The following is a 15,000-nucleotide window of genomic DNA, read 5'->3' as shown; positions in this document are numbered from 1 at the left end:
TAGGGGCTCGAGACAAAGCTCGGCCCTAAACCGCGCCAAGTACGGAAGGAACGGCGCGGAGAGGGCTCGAGACAAAGCTCGACCCTAAACCGCGCCAAGTACGGAGGGAACAGCGCGGCTAAGGGCTCGAAACAAACCCTAAACCGCGCCAAGTACGGAGGGAACAGCGCGGCTAAGGGCTCGAAACAAACCCTAAACCGCGCCAAGTACGGAAGGAACGGCGCGGAGAGGGCTCGAGACAAAGCTCGACCCTAAACCGCGCCAAGTACGGAGGGAACAGCGCGGCTAAGGGCTCGAAACAAACCCTGAACCGCGCCAAGTACGAAAGGAACGGCGCGCAGTAGGGGTTTAAAACAAAGCTGGTCCCAAAATCGCGCCAAGTACGAAAGGAACAGCGCGGTCGAGACTCGGAAGAAAAAGCTTTCAAAGTGTCGTAGCACGATGCACACTGCTGTTCGTGTGGAACAAACGTGACTACCGTGCTGTACGGTGGAGTTCTGTGCGCAAAAGCGGCGCGTGTGTTTCTAAGCACCACAGCGTTGTGTCAAAAAAGAGGTGCCTGAGAGAAACGCATGCGACTGCCGTGCTTTGCGGCATAGCACCGTGCGCAAAAACGGTGCGCATGCAAGAGGTGTCAGAGCTAGCGAACTTGTGCCACGAGCAACAGGTCACTAAAAGCCTATAGATGACGGTGTTGGAGGAAAAGAAAAATATCGAGAAAGCACTGCGGTGTGCCGTGCGTAGGGACGGGCGCGCGTGCCACATGCCGCCGAAATATGGGTGTCGGAGAAAACAGAGTGCCGCGCGTAACGAGGGGCGCGCGTGTTACAGAGAGATATGCCCAAACGCATGAAAGTGTACGCAGGTGTCCTAAGGCAGTTTTTTTTTTTTTTCCTCATTTTGATGTCGCCCCGGCTGACGCGGTTTTCGTTTTTCCGTGCCGCCCCGGCTGACGCGGTTTTCGTTTTTCCGTGCCGCCCCGGCTGACGCAGTTTTTGCGCCGCCCCGGCTGACGCGGTTTTCGCGCCGCCCCGGCTGACGCGGTTTTCGCGCCGCCCCGGCTGACGCGGTTTTTGCGTCGCCCCGGCTGACGCGGTTCGGACTTTGCACTTTTTGGCTCACCCCGGCTGGCGGCCCACTCACTCGATCGCCAGGTCTGTTTGCCCCGGTGGTTCCACCGCCAGGCTTAAGCGCGAACTTTTTTTGTTTGTTTTCTTTTGATTAAGCGCAAGCTTTTTTCTTTGTTTTCTTTTGATTAAGCGCGGGCTTTTTTCTTTGTTTTTTTTTTTGATTTCGCCCCGGCAGACGCGGTTTTTGCGCCGCCCCGGCTGACGCGGTTTTTGCCGCCCCGGCTGACGCAGTTCGGACTTAGCACTTTTCGGCTGTGCCTGGCTGGCGGCCCACTCACTCGATCGCCATGTCTGTTTGCCACAGTTTTCCCGGTGGTGCCGCACCCGGGCTCGCCCCGGCTGACGCAGTTTTCGCGCCGCCCCGGCTGACGCGGTTTCGTGCCGCCCCGGCAGACGCGGTTTTCGCGCCGCCCCGGCTGACGCGGTTTCGTGCCGCCCCGGCAGACGCAGTTCGGACTTGGCACTTTTCGGCTGTGCCTGGCTGGCGGCCCACTCACTCAATCGCCATGTCTGTTTGCCACAGTTTTCCCGGTGGTGCCGCACCCGGGCTCGCCCCGGCTGACGCAGTTTTCGCGCCGCCCCGGCTGACGCGGTTTCGTGCCGCCCCGGCAGACGCGGTTTTCGCGCCGCCCCGGCTGACGCGGTTTCGTGCCGCCCCGGCAGACGCAGTTCGGACTTAGCACTTTTCGGCTGTGCCTGGCTGGCGGCCCACTCACTCGATCGCCATGTCTGTTTGCCACAGTTTTCCCGGTGGTGCCGCACCCGGGCTCGCCCCGGCAGACGCGTTTTTTTTTTTCTTTCGCCCCGGCTGACGCAGTTTTCGCGCCGCCCCGGCTGACGCGGTTTCGTGCCGCCCCGGCAGACGCGGTTTTTTGCGCCGCCCCGGCTGACGCGGTTTTTGCCGCCCCGGCTGACGCAGTTCGGACTTAGCACTTTTCGGCTGTGCCTGGCTGGCGGCCCACTCACTCGATCGCCATGTCTGTTTGCCACAGTTTTCCCGGTGGTGCCGCACCCGGGCTCGCCCCGGCTGACGCAGTTTTCGCGCCGCCCCGGCTGACGCGGTTTCGTGCCGCCCCGGCAGACGCGGTTTTCGCGCCGCCCCGGCTGACGCAGTTCGGACTTAGCACTTTTTGGGCTGAGCCTGGCTGGCGGCCCACTCACTCGATCGCCATGTCTGTTTGCCACAGTCTTCCCGGTGGTGCCGCACCCGGGCTCGCCCCGGCAGACGCGTTTTTTTTTCTTTCGCCCCGGCAGACGTGGTTCCCCCCCCCCCTTTTCGCTCGCCCCGGCTGACGAGGTTTTCGCGCCGCCCCGGCTGACGCAGTTTTCGCGCCGCCCCGGCTGACGCGGTTTTCGCGCCGCCCCGGCTGACGCGGTTTTTGCGTCGCCCCGGCTGACACGGTTCGGACTTTGCACTTTTCGGCTGTGCCTGGCTGGCGGCCCACTCACTCGATCGCCATGTCTGTTTGCCACAGTTTTCCCGGTGGTGCCGCACCCGGGCTCGCCCCGGCTGACGCAGTTTTCGCGCCGCCCCGGCTGACGCGGTTTCGTGCCGCCCCGGCAGACGCGGTTTTCGCGCCGCCCCGGCTGACGCGGTTTCGTGCCGCCCCGGCAGACGCAGTTCGGACTTAGCACTTTTCGGCTGTGCCTGGCTGGCGGCCCACTCACTCAATCGCCATGTCTGTTTGCCACAGTTTTCCCGGTGGTGCCGCACCCGGGCTCGCCCCGGCTGACGCAGTTTTCGCGCCGCCCCGGCTGACGCGGTTTCGTGCCGCCCCGGCAGACGCGGTTTTCGCGCCGCCCCGGCTGACGCGGTTTCGTGCCGCCCCGGCAGACGCAGTTCGGACTTAGCACTTTTCGGCTGTGCCTGGCTGGCGGCCCACTCACTCGATCGCCATGTCTGTTTGCCACAGTTTTCCCGGTGGTGCCGCACCCGGGCTCGCCCCGGCAGACGCGTTTTTTTTTTTCTTTCGCCCCGGCTGACGCAGTTTTCGCGCCGCCCCGGCTGACGCGGTTTCGTGCCGCCCCGGCAGACGCGGTTTTTTGCGCCGCCCCGGCTGACGCGGTTTTTGCCGCCCCGGCTGACGCAGTTCGGACTTAGCACTTTTCGGCTGTGCCTGGCTGGCGGCCCACTCACTCGATCGCCATGTCTGTTTGCCACAGTTTTCCCGGTGGTGCCGCACCCGGGCCGCCCCGGCTGACGCGGTTTCGTGCCGCCCCGGCAGACGCGGTTTTCGCGCCGCCCCGGCTGACGCAGTTCGGACTTAGCACTTTTTGGGCTGAGCCTGGCTGGCGGCCCACTCACTCGATCGCCATGTCTGTTTGCCACAGTCTTCCCGGTGGTGCCGCACCCGGGCTCGCCCCGGCAGACGCGTTTTTTTTTCTTTCGCCCCGGCAGACGTGGTTCCCCCCCCCCCTTTTCGCTCGCCCCGGCTGACGAGGTTTTCGCGCCGCCCCGGCTGACGCAGTTTTCGCGCCGCCCCGGCTGACGCGGTTTCGTGCCGCCCCGGCTGACGCGGTTTTCGCGCCGCCCCGGCTGACGCGGTTTTTGCGTCGCCCCGGCTGACACGGTTCGGACTTTGCACTTTTCGGCTGTGCCTGGCTGGCGGCCCACTCACTCGATCGCCATGTCTGTTTGCCACAGTTTTCCCGGTGGTGCCGCACCCGGGCTCGCCCCGGCTGACGCAGTTTTCGCGCCGCCCCGGCTGACGCGGTTTCGTGCCGCCCCGGCAGACGCGGTTTTCGCGCCGCCCCGGCTGACGCGGTTTCGTGCCGCCCCGGCAGACGCAGTTCGGACTTAGCACTTTTCGGCTGTGCCTGGCTGGCGGCCCACTCACTCAATCGCCATGTCTGTTTGCCACAGTTTTCCCGGTGGTGCCGCACCCGGGCTCGCCCCGGCTGACGCAGTTTTCGCGCCGCCCCGGCTGACGCGGTTTCGTGCCGCCCCGGCAGACGCGGTTTTCGCGCCGCCCCGGCTGACGCGGTTTCGTGCCGCCCCGGCAGACGCAGTTCGGACTTAGCACTTTTCGGCTGTGCCTGGCTGGCGGCCCACTCACTCGATCGCCATGTCTGTTTGCCACAGTTTTCCCGGTGGTGCCGCACCCGGGCTCGCCCCGGCAGACGCGTTTTTTTTTTTCTTTCGCCCCGGCTGACGCAGTTTTCGCGCCGCCCCGGCTGACGCGGTTTCGTGCCGCCCCGGCAGACGCGGTTTTTTGCGCCGCCCCGGCTGACGCGGTTTTTGCCGCCCCGGCTGACGCAGTTCGGACTTAGCACTTTTCGGCTGTGCCTGGCTGGCGGCCCACTCACTCGATCGCCATGTCTGTTTGCCACAGTTTTCCCGGTGGTGCCGCACCCGGGCTCGCCCCGGCTGACGCAGTTTTCGCGCCGCCCCGGCTGACGCGGTTTCGTGCCGCCCCGGCAGACGCGGTTTTCGCGCCGCCCCGGCTGACGCAGTTCGGACTTAGCACTTTTTGGGCTGAGCCTGGCTGGCGGCCCACTCACTCGATCGCCATGTCTGTTTGCCACAGTCTTCCCGGTGGTGCCGCACCCGGGCTCGCCCCGGCAGACGCGTTTTTTTTTCTTTCGCCCCGGCAGACGTGGTTCCCCCCCCCCCCTTTTCGCTCGCCCCGGCTGACGAGGTTTTCGCGCCGCCCCGGCTGACGCAGTTTTCGCGCCGCCCCGGCTGACGCGGTTTCGTGCCGCCCCGGCTGACGCGGTTTTCGCGCCGCCCCGGCTGACGCGGTTTTTGCGTCGCCCCGGCTGACACGGTTCGGACTTTGCACTTTTCGGCTGTGCCTGGCTGGCGGCCCACTCACTCGATCGCCATGTCTGTTTGCCACAGTTTTCCCGGTGGTGCCGCACCCGGGCTTGCCCCGGCAGACGCGTTTTTTTTTTCTTTCGCCCCGGCTGACGCAGTTTTCGCCCCGCCCCGGCTGACGCGGTTTCGTGCCGCCCCGGCAGACGCGGTTTTTTGCGCCGCCCCGGCTGACGCGGTTTTTGCCGCCCCGGCTGACGCAGTTCGGACTTTGCACTTTTTGGCTGAGCCTGGCTGGCGGCCCACTCACTCGATCGCCATGTCTGTTTGCCACAGTTTTCCCGGTGGTGCCGCACCCGGGCTCGCCCCGGCAGACGCGTTTTTTTTTTTCCTTCGCCCCGGCAGACGTGGTTCCCCCCCCCCCCTCCGTCTTTCTTTTTGTTTTTTTTTTTCGCCGCGGCTGAAGTGGATTTTTCGGTGCCTCGACGCCCCGGTAGTCGCGGTTTTTCCGTTTCCGCACGGCCCCGGCTGACGCTGCTCGGTCACAGTCGCCTTTTGTGAGGATTGCAGACTTCTTGAGCGCGGGTGTTTTTTTTTGTTGTTGTTGTTGTTTTATTACGCATTCGCTCCAGCAGACGCTGTTTAGACTTTTTGTTTCCTCTTTTATCCTGCGACGAGGTGACGAGGTTTATTCGGTGCCCCGCCGCCCCGGCTGAAGTGATTTTTCCTGTCCCGTGCCGCCCCGGCTGACGCGGTTGGGACTTCGCGTTTGTTCGGCCGCCACGGGTTTTGGCGCACTCGCTCGGTTGCTTGTTGTTGCCACTTGTTGCGAACCCAGGTTTCTTGAGCGAGCGCGGGCGTTTTTTCTTCCTTTCTTTCTTTGTTCTATGTGTTAGCGAATCGGCCTTTAATATCACACGAGGACTCACAACCAACAATTTTCAGTTTGAAGTGTAAAAAATCTGCAGGTGTTGACGTAACTGACTTGCCCCGTACCCTTGAGTACATCCATGAAGTTCTCGTAGTACTACTAAATCGCATTATTCCAAGTGGAGAAATTCCCATAAACTTGCAAACCTCTACACGAAAATCGGTGCGCGTGATAAAGTTGAAAATTATCGTCCGATATCAAATGTGCCTTCTATAACACAAATTCTAGGAAAAAAAAAAAAAACACTTGTTCGCCGTTTTCTGCGCCGTGACTGGCAGCACTCCGGCGAAGCGAAACGGGGTCGATTCGAGCACGATATCGGCGTCTTTCGACGTGCTCGCCGGCGACCGTCGCACGAGTACGTCGCACGAGCGCGTCTGCCGGGGCGCCGTTTGCGAAGCCGACGCAAAAGTGGGAACCGCCGCTCGGATGATCGCCGCTTTCGGCAGAGTGAGTGTTGGCACTCCGGGGAAGCGAAACAGCGTGAATGCGCCCACGAAATCGGCGTATTTTGAAGTGCCCGCCGGCGACCGTCGCACGAGTACGGTAAACCGCGTCAGCCGGGGCGTAGTTCGGGACGCCGACGAAAAAGTGGGAAGCGCAACTCGGATCTTCGCCGTTTTTGCAGGAGTGAGTGGCGGCCCTCCTGCGAGACCAAGAAGCATCGATTCGTGCACGAATTCGGCGCCTTTCGACGTGATCGCCGGCGACCGTCGCTCGAGTAGGGCAAACCGCGTCTGCCGGGGCGGGCTTCGGGACGCCGATGCGAAAGTGGGAAACGCTGCTCGGATGTTCGCCGTTTTTGGCCGAGTGAGTGCTGGCACTCGGGCGAAGCCAAACGGGGCCGATTACGGCACGATATCGGCGTCTTTCGACGTGCCCGGCGGCGACCGTCGCACGAGTACGGTAAACCGCGTCAGCCCGGGCGGAGTTCGGGACGCCGATGCGAAAGTGGAGAACGCCGCTCGGATCTTCGCCGTTTTTGGAGGAGTGAGTGGCGGCACTCCGGAGAAGCCAAGGAGCGCCAATTAGCGCACGATATCGGCGTCTTTCGACGCGCTCGCCGGCGACCGTCGCACGAGTAGGGCAAACCGCGTCTGCCGGGGCGGGGTTTACGACGCCGACGCAAAAGTGGGAACCGCCGCTCGGATGTTGGCCGTTTTTGGCAGAGTGAGTGCTGGCACACCGGCGACGCGAAAGAGCGCGAAAGCGCCCACGAAAGTGGCGTATTTGGACGTGCTTGACGGCGACCGCTGCAGGAGTACGAAAAACCACGTCAGCCGGGGCGAGCGACCCACGGCGGTCTGGGTGCTTATCGCTGCTATTATAGGGGCACCCCGGCAGACGCAGAAAAAAAAAATTTTTTTTCGACCTTCTTTTTTGCTGGTCGAGCTCGGGTAACCCAGGTCGCAATGGGAGCCGCGCACGAAAGCGGCGTCGCGAGACGCGTTCGCGGTCGCTAGTCGCACGAGCTCGGCAACCGCGTCAGCCGGCGCGGAGTTCGGGATGCCGACGGCTAAGTGGGTACCGCTGCTCGGATGTTCGCCGTTTTTGGCCGAGTGAGTGCTGGCACTCCGGCGAAGCGAAACGGGGCCGATTCGGGCACGATATCGGCGTATTTCGACGTGCTCGCCGGCGACCGTCGCACGAGTACGGCAAAGCGCGTCTGCCGGGGCGAGGTTTGCGATGCCGACGAAAAAGTGGGAAGCGCCGCTCGGATCTTCGCCGTTTTTGCAGGAGTGAGTGGCGGCCCTCCTGCGAGACCAAGAAGCATCGACTCGCGCACGATATCGGTGTCTTTCGACGTGCCCGCCGGCCACCGCCGCACGAGTACGGCAAACCGCGTATGCCGGGGCGGGGTTGGCGACGCCGACGCAAAAGTGGGAACCGCCACTAGGATGTTCGCCGTTTTTGGCAGAGTGAGTGCTGGCACTCCGGCGAAGCGAAAGAGCGCGAATGCGCCCACGAAAGTGGCGTGTTTGGACGTGCTTGACGACGACCACCGCAGGAAAACGAAAAACCACGTCAGCCGGGGCGAGCGACCCATGGCGGTCTGGGTGCTTATCGCTGCTATTATAGGGGCACCCCGGCAGACGCAAAAAAAAAAAAAAATTTTTTTCGACATTCTTTTTTGCTCGTCGACCTCGGGTGACCCAGGTCGCAGTGGGAGCCGCGCACGAAAGCGGCGTCGCGAGACGGCTTCGCGGTCGCTAGTCGCACGAGCTCGGCAACCGCGTCTGCCGGGGCGGAGTTCGGGACGCCGACGGCTAAGTGGGAACCGCCGCTCGGATGTTCGCCGTTTGTGGCCGAGTGAGTGCTGGCACTCCGGCGAAGCCAAACGGGGCCGATTCCGGCACGATATCGGCGTCTTTCTACGTGCTCGCCGGCGACCGTCGCACGAGTACGGCAAAGTGCGTCTGCCGGGGCGGGGTTTGCGACGCGTACGCAATAGTGAGAACCGTCGCTCGGATGTTCGTCGTCTTTCGCCGAGCCAGTGCTGGCACTCCGGCGAAGCCGAACGGAGCCGATTCGGGCACGATATCGGCGTCTTTCCACGTGCTCGCCGGCGACCGTCGCACGAGTACGGTAAACCGCGTCAGCCGGGGCGGAGTTCGGGACGCCGATGCGAAAGTGGGAAGCGCCGCTCGGATCTTCGCCGTTTTTGGAGGAGTCAGTGGCGGCACTCCGGTGAAGCCAAGGTGCGCCAATTCGCGCACGATATCGGCGTCTTTCGACGTGCCCGCCGGCCACCGTCGCACGAGTACGGCAAACCTCGTCTGCCGGGGCGGGGTTTGCGACGCCGACGCAAAAGTGGGAACCGCCGCTCGGATGTTCGCCGTTTTTGGCAGAGTGAGTGCTGGCACTCCGGCGAAGCGAAAGAGCGTGAATGCGCCCACGAAAGTAGCGTATTTGGACGTGCTTGACGGCGACCGCCGCAGGAGTACGAAAAACCACGTCAGCCGGGGCGAGCGACCCACGGCGGTCTGGGTGCTTATCGCTGCTATTATAGGGGCACCCCGGCAGACGCAGAAAGAAAAAAAAAATGGGGACATGGCGTGCGTCACCGTGCGGCTTCGCAGCGTTGCCGAAGTCGCCGAGCCCTTCGACTGAGCCGAACGGCGGACAGGGAACGTTGGTCGGCCGTTCTAACCTGTCGGTGCCACGCCGAGACGTCGTTAAGGAAAACCGCGTCGTGGGCCTCTACGACGCCGTCGAGTCGTTGTACGTTTGGTGTCCAGCGTGTCGGCGGCGAGTAGCGGACACGTCGTTCACGACTTCGGTCTTTCGCAGTCGACGCGAACTTGCGGAGAGTCGTGGTGCCTCACGTTTTCGGCAGAAACCGCGGCGGAATTTTCCCGTGCGTGCGCGCACGACCTCGGTGCTGTGCCGTCAGCGTAGTGTTGCACAAACTCGTGGCCTACCCAAGGTGCGGTACGTTTGCGGCCGTATCCTCGGTGGGAATTTCGTGAGTAGGGTCGCAAATTCTACGACCTCGGCGGGTTTGAGAGCGACGTAGACTTGTGGCACGCTCAACGTGCCACACGTTTCGGGGCACACCCGCGGTGAAATTTTCTCGAGTACGCTCGTATTAGTGCCCAAGGAGGTCTGGGTACTTATCGCTGCTATTATGTGGGGGTTCTCGTGAGCGGCGTACGCGAAAGCGACCGGGTGTCTGATATGCGGCGGGCTTCGGCCTCGTCAAGCGTGTCCTCGGGTCTGCTCCAGGGGAATCCACGGCAGTCGTCTGCAGCCTCATCCGCTTGATGCGTTAGGGGCTGGTTGTCGGACGGTGCCGTTTTACCACGATATCGAGGTGTGTTCCGTGTCGTCCTCGGGCGATTCAGATGCGAAAGCGCCGAAGACGCGGGCGTGACCCGTCGTCTGGCGGCTTTGCAGTCTCGGCTCCGTTGCTAGTTCCGGCCGGTCCACCGACAGTGCAGCGGGCTTGGGCAACCCGCACGGCGCGACCGAGTCGATGCAACGAAAAAGAGCGAGCATGAACGTGCTTCTTGCCGCACGGCTCCCACTCGTCTTTCGGGAAGGTTGTGCCGTAGCGAGCTCGAACGCCGTCATCTCGGAGTGCAAAATAAGCGTGTTGGGGCGCCTGAAGGTGGCCTCCGCCGCACACAGACTGCGTCCGGCCCGCCGAAGGCGAGGACGGACGCGCAGTCGAACGATTACCTGGTTGATCCTGCCAGTAATCATATGCTTGTCTCAAAGATTAAGCCATGCATGTCTAAGTACATGCCGAAATAAGGCGAAACCGCGAATGGCTCATTAAATCAGTTATGGTTCCTTAGATCGTTTCTTCCTACTTGGATAACTGTGGCAATTCTAGAGCTAATACATGCAGTGAGCCTGGAGCCCTTTGGGTAACGGGTGCTTTTATTAGACCAAGATCGATCGGGTTTCGGCCCGTATTGTGTGGTGACTCTGGATAACTTTGTGCTGATCGCATGGCCACGAGCCGGCGACGTTTCTTTCAAGTGTCTGCCTTATCAACTTTCGATGGTAGGTTACTTGCTTACCATGGTTGTTACGGGTAACGGAGAATCAGGGTTCGATTCCGGAGAGGGAGCCTGAGAAACGGCTACCACATCCAAGGAAGGCAGCAGGCGCGCAAATTACCCACTCCCGGCACGGGGAGGTAGTGACGAAAAATAACAATACGGGACTCTTTTGAGGCCCCGTAATTGAAATGAGTACACTCTAAATCCTTTAACGAGGATCAATTGGAGGGCAAGTCTGGTGCCAGCAGCCGCGGTAATTCCAGCTCCAATAGCGTATACTAAAGCTGCTGCGGTTAAAAAGCTCGTAGTTGGATCTCAGTTCCAGACGAGTAGTGCATCTACCCGATGCGACGGCTCGGACTGAACATCATGCCGGTTCTTTCTTGGTGCACTTCATTGTGTGCCTCGAGATGGCCGGTGCTTTTACTTTGAAAAAATTAGAGTGCTCAACGCAGGCGAGTCGCCTGAATAAACTTGCATGGAATAATAGAACAAGACCTCGTTTCTGTTCTGTTGGTTTTTGGAATACGAGGTAATGATTAAGAGGGACGGACGGGGGCATTCGTATTGCGGCGCTAGAGGTGAAATTCTTGGACCGTCGCAAGACGAACTACTGCGAAAGCATTTGCCAAGAATGTTTTCATTGATCAAGAACGAAAGTCAGAGGTTCGAAGGCGATCAGATACCGCCCTAGTTCTGACCATAAACGATGCCAACCAGCGATCCGCCTGAGTTACTCAAATGACTCGGCGGGCAGCTTCCGGGAAACCAAAGTATTTGGGTTCCGGGGGAAGTATGGTTGCAAAGCTGAAACTTAAAGGAATTGACGGAAGGGCACCACCAGGAGTGGAGCCTGCGGCTTAATTTGACTCAACACGGGAAAACTTACCCGGCCCGGACACTGGGAGGATTGACAGATTGAGAGCTCTTTCTTGATTCGGTGGATGGTGGTGCATGGCCGTTCTTAGTTGGTGGAGCGATTTGTCTGGTTAATTCCGATAACGAACGAGACTCTAGCCTATTAAATAGGTGCGGGGTTCCCAGCACCTTACAACCTTCTTAGAGGGACAAGCGGCTCCTAGCCGCACGAAACAGAGCAATAACAGGTCTGTGATGCCCTTAGATGTCCGGGGCCGCACGCGCGCTACACTGAAGGAAGCAGCGTGTCTTTATCCCTGTCTGAAAAGACTGGGTAACCCGTGGAACTTCTTTCGTGATTGGGATAGGGGCTTGCAATTGTTCCCCTTGAACGAGGAATTCCCAGTAAGCGCGAGTCATAAGCTCGCGTTGATTACGTCCCTGCCCTTTGTACACACCGCCCGTCGCTACTACCGATTGAATGATTTAGTGAGGTCTTCGGACCGATGTCCGGCGCGGCCTTTCGGTTGCGCCGGTCTGTTGGAAAGATGACCAAACTTGATCATTTAGAGGAAGTAAAAGTCGTAACAAGGTTTCCGTAGGTGAACCTGCGGAAGGATCATTAACGGATTGTGAAGGGTGAGCGCCTCAGCTGCGTCTGCGCCCGACACTTTCTGCCGCTGACCCCGTTTGGACGCGGGGTCGGCTTTTCCCCACGGGGCTGCCTGAATGTGGAGCGGCACCCCGTGACAAATTGTTGCGCCCAGCGGACGCCAACACCGCGACCTTGGACGGTCGGCCAGGTGGCGGACGCGGGTACAAACGGCGCAACGCACTCATAGGTCGGCTTTCGACCCGCCACAGCACCGTGGCTCGAAGCGCTCGAAATGCGCGACCCGACCGCTGCGGGACCGCCTAGTACTGTAAACAGGAGCGGCGGAGCGCGAACGGCGAGTCGTGGTTACGTCGGTAGAAGGCGAGGCTGCGCGTTCCCGAAACGCCAGCCGAGTGCCCTCCCGACCGTTCGAGCGTGCAAGAACGAGACCCGACAATCGCGCGGCGACTGCCAAGTACGAGAGGAACGGCACAAGCGTCGGCGGTCGGTCAAGGAACTGGCGATGTGACGGGTCCGCTGTGCACCAGTGCATACCGTCCCGCCGTCCGCGGCAAGCGCCTCCGCGTCCTCGGGTGACGGAGGCTGCCGGTCGGTTCTTGCAGGCGAGGGATCTCGCTGGCACCGGTTCGCGTTGACGCGCGGCCGGTCATGGCACGGCGATGCGACGGCCGAGGTGCGCAGTACTCGATGGAGGAACCGCACGCTCCGATGACCGTCCCGCCCTCCGCGGCGTATGCGTACCGACCGTAATGGTTGCAGCAGCGCCGGCCGGCTTTTGAATTTGCCACACGAAACACGGTGCGAGATCGCGGTTAGGGGAGCGTCGACGTTGCCAGGCGTTTTGCTTGCTGCCGAGGGAAAGGCGGCACGGCCACGTCGCGCTCGTCGCGATTAGCGGGTCTGCGCGCTTTGGGAAGGTGCCGCAACGACTTGCCGAAAGAGGAAGCACGGAAGAACGAGGGACTTGGACGTCCCGACAATTGAACGCACTTGCGGCCAGGCCCTTGCTGGCTTCGTTCTTCCGCCTCGAGTAGGCTCGTACGCGGCTCCGGCGCCGAAAGTGGTCCTTGGCACCGACTTCGGTGGACGTGGGAAGTGCCGCGCAAGTACGGCGCGCCTGGCTCCACCTGTTGGCTAAAGTAGGCAGCCGGATCGGCATTTTGGTGTGCGGTGGCAAACCGTGGATGCGAAAAAAGCTTGTGCGATTTCGTGGAACAAAAAGCGGGGGTCCCCCTTTTTATGCGGAGGAGACCGACCCGCCTGCCGTGGTGAACCGCGACGCCACGGTAAAAACGGGAGAGGCTTGTCGATGGGACCGTGCATCCCGCGCTCCACGGAGGCCGGGAGGCGGCCGCCCGAGGAAATGTGTAGCCGTCGAGGCCCGCATCTGCGTGCACTCTTATCCAAATGGGTGTACCGCAGGCATTTTCTGGTTAGGCGGGCCAATGAGAGCGAGCACACAACGATACCTACGGGTCCGGCTTGGAGAACCGGCTTCGACGCCTCCCGAGTATTTATAGAGGGGTGGACCACGAAAGCACTCGCAAGTAGCGAAAGCGAAACGCCGTCCGAAACACACCGTTTGCTCGATTTGCGGCAGCCGAAAAAGGCGCGGCAGAGTTTTGGAGTCCAAGCGTGCGCTGAAAAGCGCCCTTCTTGGCCACTGTTTGGCCGAGTGCCAGAAACGTTTGGTTTTGACTGTACGGAATTGAACAAACACTTTTTCACGACTCTAAGCGGTGGATCACTCGGTTCTCGGGTCGATGAAGAACGCAGCCAGCTGCGAGACTTGGTGTGAATTGCAGGACACACTGAGCACTGATTCTTTGAACGCACATTGCGGCCTTGGGTCTTCCCTTGGCTTCGTCTGTCTGAGGGTCGGATCACATATCAAGAGAGCCTTCGGCGCACAAGGGAACGTGAGCCGTCGACTCGTTTTGACCGCGTCGGCAACACGGACAGCACGCTGAACACCTCACAGCGAGCGCCAACAGCGGCCACTCAAGGGCGAGACGGTGGCGACCGTCGTGCCAGAGCCCAACCGAAACGGGGGCGACCGACTGCATTGAGGATGTGGCACCTCGTTGAGACCGCCGCAGGACTTCGAGTCGGAAGGAAGCCTGCAGGGAAAGTGCGGTCGAGGTTGCGTACTCCTCTCTGCGACCGGGCGCGCAAGAGCTGCGAGAGCCACGGACGCGCAACTTTAACGCACGGTAAACACGAGGAGCGAAAGCCGGCCAGCAAAGCTTCTCCAGCCGTGCGCAAAGTGCGCGAGATCGCAGCCTTGCGTTGCGCTTGTTGCCCTCGAAGTAAGCAGGGTGTCCCGTAGACCGGGCGCTCGAACACGCTGCGGGGCCGTGCCTCCTCCAGGCTTTGCCGCGCGAACAGGGAACGTTCGCGCGCAAAGCGCAGGGAGGTGAGGAGGCTGCGCCCGACGTTTGCGGTTCGCTGCGTACGCGGTTGATGCGGAGAGCACGGCGCGACGACTTGCCGCGAAGCGGAAAAAGTCTCCCGCACGAGTTGGCGAAACGTTGGCGAAGCTTAAGGCGTTCTCGTCGTAGTCCGCCGTCGGTCTAAGTGCTTCGCAGTTCCCGTCCCGTTCAAAAAACTGGGCCACTCCAGTTGGGGCGGGGGCGACGCTACACGAGACGATGCCTCTCGCCAGGCTGCGTGGCTGCCCTTGCGGCGGCGGCGACTGGCCTCGGCGGTGTTTGGGCTTTCGACACGGTCGTTTATCACGCAACTGCTCGGACGACGCACGCGCGCAGCGGAATGCCGCTTGCCAGCCTTGTGAAGATGTGACCCTGTACAGGGTTGCGGGCGCACTTGGTAGGGCGTCGTACTCGGTTCGCGATGGGTTTACGAACGTGTCCCGTCACTTCCACGTCACACCGGTTGTGCGCCGCACGCGTGCAGCGGGGAAGCCGATTGCCAGCCTTGTGAAGAAGTGGCCCTGTACAGGGTTGCGGGCGCACTTGGTAGGGCGAGCGCACGCGGTCGTGCAGGAAGTTGATGGAAGCGAATGTATCCGCTGTCGACCTCAGATCAGGCGAGACAACCCGCTGAATTTAAGCATATCACTAAGCGGAGGAAAAGAAACCAACAGGGATTCCCCGAGTAGCTGCGAGCGAAACGGGACCGAGCCCAGCACCGAATCCCCCGTCCTTGCAGGCGGTCGGGAAATGTGGTGTATGGGAGGC

The 15,000-nt window shown here is 61.4% G+C and overlaps 3 non-coding genes across 3 annotated transcripts in view; all 3 read left to right on the top strand.

Moving 5' to 3' along the window:
- The first annotated feature begins 9,994 nt into the window (after positions 1-9,994).
- LOC142791096 (small subunit ribosomal RNA) lies at positions 9,995-11,809 on the top strand. Its single transcript, XR_012890004.1, has one exon. It is a non-coding gene; the product is annotated as a small subunit ribosomal RNA (ribosomal RNA).
- A 1,719-nt stretch (positions 11,810-13,528) lies between these two features.
- LOC142791100 (5.8S ribosomal RNA) lies at positions 13,529-13,681 on the top strand. Its single transcript, XR_012890008.1, has one exon. It is a non-coding gene; the product is annotated as a 5.8S ribosomal RNA (ribosomal RNA).
- A 1,154-nt stretch (positions 13,682-14,835) lies between these two features.
- The window catches only part of LOC142791051 (large subunit ribosomal RNA), a 3,958-nt gene continuing 3,793 nt past the window's right edge, over positions 14,836-15,000 (top strand). The window contains exon 1 of the ribosomal RNA XR_012889972.1: positions 14,836-15,000. This exon is cut by the window's right edge and continues 3,793 nt beyond it. This is a non-coding gene — a ribosomal RNA (large subunit ribosomal RNA).

Source organism: Rhipicephalus microplus, unplaced genomic scaffold (genome assembly GCF_043290135.1).
Source record: "Rhipicephalus microplus isolate Deutch F79 unplaced genomic scaffold, USDA_Rmic scaffold_137, whole genome shotgun sequence".
Taxonomy (NCBI): domain Eukaryota; kingdom Metazoa; phylum Arthropoda; class Arachnida; order Ixodida; family Ixodidae; genus Rhipicephalus; species Rhipicephalus microplus.
The sequence above is the reverse complement of the archived record's forward strand: the minus strand, read 5'-3'. Positions and strand labels throughout refer to the sequence as shown.